Below are 5,837 nucleotides of genomic sequence, written 5' to 3'. Positions count from 1 at the left end.
TTTTTTATTTTCAACAGCAAGGAGTTTATTCCAAAATTACAGGGTTGTAAATTCTGTGTGGCAGTCACTCAGATGAGAACATTTCCTGTGGCCCGTGTCTGGCCTTGTTGCTCTAACAATGCTGCAAGATGACTTGCAAAAAGGAAAAAAAAAATAAATAAAAAGGATATATAGATATAGGAGGGTACATAAGAAGAAGCAGCAAGTAAATTTGCGGGAAAAGACAACTTTTGAAAGAATGATAAATATACATAAATTTCCCAGTCTTCATAAAGCAAAAACAAAACAAAACTTCCCCTCTTCACAAAACTGGATCTGTTAGGTCTTCCGGGGACTCGTTGGCCATTGTAGTGGGACCTTGTCGGATCAATTGGCTATAATGTTTATAGTTTGCATGCAATTAGCTGGAGCCGGCATCTTCAGCGTCCTTATGAGCTCACCAGGACATAAATCATGCCATAAAGATAGTAGAAAAACGAGAGTAGGTAAAAAGCTAGTTTACACCATCCTTCCTTCTGATAGTATGCCAGAATATCTGCATTCATTATAGTGGTGGGATCATACAGGCTGGGTCGGCTCATATACCTCCAGCAGCGGCATGTTTAAACTGAGAGTGAACCATTCCGCGGCACATAGAAACATGACACAGAAGAACGCGTGGATGAGATACTCTGGAAGCACAAGTGGATTAAGTGTGTTACACTGGTCTATAGGATTCTTGTAGTCTATTTTCAATTCATCAAATGCGATTATATGCCAGATAGCGAAGAAGATGAGGGCGGCAGTGAGGAGAAGAGCGAGCATATACCAGAAGGCTGCAAATGTGAACGCCATGTTCAGTCCGGGGAGCGAGGAGGAGGCGACCGGGTTTAAGTCAGGGCTCTGGCTGGGCCATTCAAGAACAGTCACGAAGTTGTTGTGAAGCCACTCCTTCATTATTTTAGCTATGTGCTTAGGGTCATTGTCTTGTTGGAAGGTAAACCTTCGGCCCAGTCTGAGGCCCTGAGCACTCTGGAGAAAGTTTTTGTCCAGGATATCCCTGTACTTGGCCGCATTCATCTTTCCCTCAATTGCAACCAGTCGTCCTGTCCCTGCAGCTGAAAAACACCCCAGCAGCATGAAGCTGCCACCACCATGCTTCACTGTTGGGACTGTAATGGACAGGTGATGAGCAGTGCCTGGTTTTCTCCACACATACCGCTTAGAATTAAGGCCAAAAAGTTCTATCTTGGTCTCATCAGACCAGAGAATCTTATTTCTCACCATCTTGGAGTCCTTCAGGTGTTTTTTAGCAAACTCCTTGCGGGCTTTCATGTGTCTTGCACTGAGGAGAGGCTTCCGTCGGGCCACTCTGCCATAAAGCCCCGACTGGTGGAGGGCTGCAGTGATGGTTGACTTTCTACAACTTTCTCCCATCTCCCGACTGCATCTCTGGAGCTCAGCTACAGTGATCTTTGCGTTCTTCTTTACCTCTCTCACCAAGGCTCTTCTCCCCCTGATAGCTCAGTTTGGCGGGATGGCCAGCTCTAGGAAGGGTTCTGGTCATCCCAAACATCCTCCATTTAAGGATTATGGAGGCCACTGTGCTCTTAGGAACCTCAAGTGCAGCAGAAATTTTTTTGTAACCTTGGCCAGATCTGTGCCTTGCCACAATTCTGTCTCTGAGCTCTTCAGGCAGTTCCTTTGACCTCATGATTCTCATTTGCTCTGACATGCACTGTGAGCTGTAAGGTCTTATATAGACAGGTGTGTGGCTTTCCTAATCAAGTCCAATCAGTATAATCAAACACAGCTGGACTCAAATGAAGGTGTAGAACCATCTCAAGGATGATCAGAAGAAATGGACAGCACCTGAGTTAAATATATGAGTGTCACAGCAACGGGTCTGAATACTTAGGACCTTGTGATATTTCAGTTTTTCTTTTTTAATAAATCTGCAAACATGTCAACAATTCTGTGTTTTTCTGTCAATATGGGGTGCTGTGTGTACATTATTGAGGAAAAAATGAACTTAAATGATTTTAGCAAATGGTTGCAATATAACAAAGAGTGAAAAATTTAAAGGGGTCTGAATACTTTCCGTCCCCACTGTATAATATATATATATATATATATATATATATTTATATAAAATTGTAGGAAGCTGTGTCTACAGTTTTCTCTGGCCCTGGGAAAATGTCTTTCTCACAATGACAATTGTTTCTTCAAAAGACTAAGCTGATACAGTGGAACATGAGAGTATTTTTGTACTATTACTACAGTATTTTGTTTGCAGATGGTTAACCTTTTGAAATTTCACCCTCCGTCCAGCACTCTTCCCACGTCTTGTACTAAGCTCTTTTAAGGTCTTTGTGTGCAGACCACCAGGAGCCACCCAGTGATCCCTTCAAAAGTCTCCTGACCATGCTCATATGCTGTCAGAGTTGCACACTACTAACTCTGGAAGAATACAAACATTCTGTAAACAGTTCTTTATAAATGTCTACAGTTTTCCCTGGAACTGGGAAAATGTTAACCTTTCTCACAAGACCATGACAATGGCTAAGTCAAAAGACTAAGCAGATACAGTTGAACATGAGAGCATTTTTGTACTATTACTGTTGTATTTTGCTCACAGACAGTTAATTTTTTTCAATTTCTCCCTCCTCTCAGCACCCTTTCCATATCTTGTAAACTCATTTTAACCTTCTGGAAAGGCTGTCTACTGCTTAGACAAAGGAGTCACAGGAATACATAAGTACAAGACTTGGGGACAGTACTGGGGTTGGGATTGGCAGGATTTTTAAGAGCAACTCTGTCTATTATTTTTTACCTTTCTTCGTTCTACCTTTTCCACCTATTATGCTATTTTTTTAAAATAAAACCTTTCTGTTTTTATTAAATTATTTTTTAGATTCGGCAACAACCTCACTGTTTCTCTGTGCTTCTCTTTGCAAGCCAGTCAATTGTTTTTGACTGAAAAAGTTTTACGCTATCTGAACTGTCCCTACTCTAGCTATACACTAATGTAAAGATTACTGACATGGTCTCACTACACTACACTGAAACTATATGAGCGGTCCCTACTCTACACTAATGTATGTATGAATGACACGCTCTCACTACACTATAGTGAAACTATCTGAGCTGTCCCTACTCTAGCTGCACACTATGCAAAGCTGAATGATGGTCCTCCTCATTACACTCACACTATCCCTAGACTGACATTAAACTAATGTTCTACACTGACAATTGAAGCAAAATAGCACAGTATAGCACACTAGCTAACTAATAGCACTGAACAGAGCCCTGTTCTATCTCTCTCCACGCCAAAATCACACTGAAAATGCCTGCCATTGAAAGAATACTTTGATACTGTGGGGGGGATCAGCCATGATTGGATCAAGTCATGATGACAGTGTCCAATCATGACTCTGACAGCGCTCTGTGCCCTGATTGGCTGAAGCTTTCACTGTTTCAGCCAATCAGGGCTTGCAATGCACTGTTCAGCGCCTCAATGCATTGTGGTCGGTTCGGGGGGCGAACAAACAGTCGAACTACCCGTTTGTTTGCATGTTCGCTGAACAACAATGAAAGTTCGGCCCAAACTTAGCTCGGGCCGAACCATTCGCCCATCCCTATTCTCCATTTCATCCTCATAATCTTTCTTGTTTAGTATGTCCAGTCCCCCCCCTTGTCTTCCGGACGTATCACAACTTCCCTTTTCTTCCATATATCTTTGATTGTGAAGCGCAATACCCCCGTAGGAGCTGCTAGTTAGTTCGTTCCTTTTTGCCAGTGTGGTTCTATTACCCCCCACCTCCTTGCATTGATGACACCGCAGACAGTCTTGAACAAATAACATGAACTTTATTCTTTACATTGTTATATCACATAAAGAATGTGAACAAATCCGCCAGAAATATGAGCTGCCTTCCTAATTTGGTTCCTGTAATGGTCTGCAAATCTTCTCCCTCCTGTTTGCTACTACTTCCCAACCGCACAGCATTTCCTATTTAAATCCGAAGAACAATACTCTGAATAGAGTTCTTGGACTGACTGTTAGGATTTCTCCCAGTTGATCCTCAGCACCCCCAGTCTTTGGAATTACTGTTCCCCTGGGTTTGCACTCACGTGTACATTTGAGCAACCGTCCATGCTTGCCATAGAGGGTCCTCTCCCAGTCCTTCTTCTGTTGGTAGTAGCAGCCTTCTCCTTTTTAGATATTGCAGATTCTTACTGTTATCTCCTTCATCTCTCCTCCTGTTAAGGCACGTTCCCCTCCCCGGAGGGGAGAGTTCTTAAGCTGCACCAGCTTCTACATACTGTCTTTCTCTGCCATTCTTTTCCCATCAGCCAGCCTCCCTTGAGCATTTGACCCACAGTTTATATAGGCCTGTAAGCCCCTGCCCATACAAATTAATGATAGGCTCAGGGTGACCCATACAATTAACTACATCCTGTTCCAAATCAACCTGTTCTCCAGCAACTCTCATTGGTCAAACAAAGTGTCACTTTTGACAGAATGCAGGTGGTCACACCCCCAATTCTACTCTGTCATTCCCCCCCACCAAAATAAACCCAGCCAGGCTTAAACCAAACAGGGTAATGCCTGGAATTTTCACCTAACTCTAACCCTCACTAACTATCTAGCACACACCTAAGTAGGTAGGCGCTACAATTGTTTTCCAAAGGTTCCTATTCTTGGGTCCTTTCCTTCTGAGTTTCCTCAGATCATTTTCCGCCATCTTCTTAAAAACACCCAAGCATTCACTGCCGGGTACCCTGGGGTTAAAAATAGTTGTTCCTTAATGTGGTTTGGGTAAATTCGGTATATTCTGATTCTTTTGGTTCTTCATTCAGCGCAAAATGTTTTTTCAGATTCATTTTTCTCATAAATTTCTGTAGGTCAATATAGATCTCAAATCATCCACATTCTTATCCGGAGCAAACTTTAGGCCTAAATCCAGAATTCTTAGTTCTTCTTCATTAAAAATAGCATCACTCAGATTGAAAATTCCAGCTCCTGATATTCCCTTCTTCTTTTTCTTCTTCCCTCCTCGTTTTATTCTTGTCTGTTTCCTCTTTCTATATTTCTCTATGCTTGTCCCGGTTCCCTCTCCTAATTGTCGATCCATCCATTCAGTGTAGGTGCTCCTTGTCTCTGGGGGTGTGGATATCTCTGATTCCCATTGTGCCATTGATCCCTCTCTATATTCCTGGGGGGGCCTTGCCATTTCTGTGGTCCTTCTATATTTCCCCCTCCATCCTGGTGCCTTGTATGGCCCATAATCATTCTGTCTCTCTGGGGGTCTTTCTCATTGTCCCCCCTGGAAAAAATCCCTTTCCTCTACAAATCTTCTCCCCTCATCAAAATTACGGTAAGGGGTGTAGTGTCCCCCCCTTCTAAGGGGAGAAAACCTGTTGTTGGTAGGGATGTTGTATCTTGGAGTTAAAGGGGATCTGTTGTAGGAGGGTCTATATTGATTGTCTCTCCCTCTATCAAACTCTCTGGTTTGGTAATTTGATGCTCTAGACGGTGCTCCCTGTCTGTGTATAGGGGTACGGTACAGTCATATGTTGGGTGTTTTAAAACGTCTCTGTCCTCTTATTTCTTCTACTCTTTCTCCAGAGACTTCTTCCATTGATATATCTTCCAATTCTTCAGCCATTTCTTCAACTTCAGCTTGCCATTTATATACCTTCTTGTTTTTGTAATCATACACATCTCTCGTAATTTTTTTTCTGTTTTTTAGCTTGTGTCTCAATATGGTATTTCTTAATAACCTCCTGTAATTCTTTCTTTATCTTTATATTCTTTCTGGCTAGCAAAGGGCATCAATAGATTTCTGATCTCT

The 5,837-nt window shown here is 42.4% G+C and overlaps 1 pseudogene; it reads right to left on the bottom strand.

Annotated features, from left to right (window-relative positions):
- Positions 1 to 428: 428 nt before the first annotated feature.
- Positions 429 to 834, bottom strand: LOC141107248 (protein cornichon homolog 1 pseudogene; annotated as a pseudogene).
- Positions 835 to 5,837: the final 5,003 nt, after the last annotated feature.

Source organism: Aquarana catesbeiana, linkage group LG09 (genome assembly GCF_042186555.1).
Source record: "Aquarana catesbeiana isolate 2022-GZ linkage group LG09, ASM4218655v1, whole genome shotgun sequence".
NCBI lineage: Eukaryota > Metazoa > Chordata > Amphibia > Anura > Ranidae > Aquarana > Aquarana catesbeiana.
Note: the sequence above shows the minus strand (reverse complement) of the source record. Positions and strands in the feature narration are given on the sequence as shown.